At 41.3% G+C, this 1,391-nt stretch overlaps 1 protein-coding gene across 1 annotated transcript in view; it reads left to right on the plus strand.

Moving 5' to 3' along the window:
• Nucleotides 1-1,391, plus strand: part of LOC109534331 (potassium channel subfamily T member 2) — a gene marked incomplete at its 3' end in the record, with an annotated part of 32,912 nt that overhangs the window by 19,715 nt on the left and 11,806 nt on the right. The window lies entirely within an intron of this gene.

The following is a 1,391-nucleotide window of genomic DNA, read 5'->3' on the forward strand; positions in this document are numbered from 1 at the left end:
TGTCGTTACCGAATAGAGGCTGAAAGTAGGCACATTTTGTATCAGGCATTATTTTCTGAACAAATCTGGTTTTCACGCCAATTAAAAAAAATTGAAAAAAAAACGCCGATTTTGAAAACCGCTCACAGACTTTGGCTCATATTTAGAGAACCAGTTGAGCTGCAAAGCTCTCGTTGTCAGTACCGAATAGAGGCTTAAAGTACGCACGTTTTTGTATGAAACGTTATTTTTCGAATGCTTCTGGTATTCACGCAAAATGAAAAAATTGGAAAAAAATGCGCGTGCTGAAAACCGCTTTTAGTCCTTCGTTCATATTTAACGAAGCGGTTGAGCTGCAATACTTTAGGTGTCGTTACCGAATAGAGGCTGAAAGTAGGCACTTTTTGTATCAAACATTATTTTCTGAACAAATCTGGTTTTCACGTCAAATAAAAAAAATTGAAAAAAAAAACGCCGATGTTGAAAACCGCTCACAGATTTTGGCTCATATTTAGCGAATCAGTTGAGCTGCAAAGCTCTAGTTGTTAGTAGCGAATAGAGGCTTAAAGTACGCACGTTTTTGTATGAAACATTATTTTTCGAATGCTTCTGGTTTTCACGCAAAATGAAAAAATTCGAAAAAAATGCGCGTGCTGAAAACCGCTCTTTTTCAAAAAACTTTTTTTGATGCCAAATGTCAATTTAGGAACGTTTTTTGTTTTTCACGCAAAATGAAAAAGTTCAAAAATAAAATGGGTTTTGTAAATGTGATACTGCGAGCGCGTAAAATAGACGGAAACGCAACGCTGGTCATACGACCGTAGCACAGATCATAGAGTAACCTCTGTGATCTGTGGGCCGTAGAACATTCCAGTCAATGTCCAGTGACGTTTCTAGACTTTTTAGAGAATTCGCCGGATTTCTAAAAGCTGATTTAAGCAGATATTGAATTGGCGAACTGAAAAGTCCATAAATCGAAGTCCGGTTGTGTTAATTCAAATTGCGTCTAAACGTTTTCGCGTGCAGTACGGATTTCTCGACTCTTTCAAACGCCCAAAATGGTAACAGTATTTTGGTGTTTCACTACTCTATCCGTGTCTTTGTTAAGGTGCATGATTGGGGTTTAATTGCAGATCGAACTCCCTCAGGCAGGGCCTGCCGAACATCGGCAACCCGAAGAGGAAAAGCAGCCTGGAGGATATTGGGCTTTCGCACTTTTCCACCAAGTTCCAAAACCCCATCAAAATCGCCCTGAACGACAGCATCGGCCTGGAAGTTACTCCTCCCGAGGAGGACAGCCCTCCCATTATGTCCAGCAATACAGCCATGGTGGTCAATCCTGTTTCCATTTTTGGCGGCCCCCCGATTCATACAGCCAGCACTTTGAGCCTGCAGTCGATCGGAGCGATGCC

The sequence above is a fragment of the Dendroctonus ponderosae genome, unplaced genomic scaffold (genome assembly GCF_020466585.1).
Source record: "Dendroctonus ponderosae isolate FM_Combo_2020 unplaced genomic scaffold, Dpon_F_20191213v2 Dpon_F_20191213_8, whole genome shotgun sequence".
Classification (NCBI taxonomy): domain Eukaryota; kingdom Metazoa; phylum Arthropoda; class Insecta; order Coleoptera; family Curculionidae; genus Dendroctonus; species Dendroctonus ponderosae.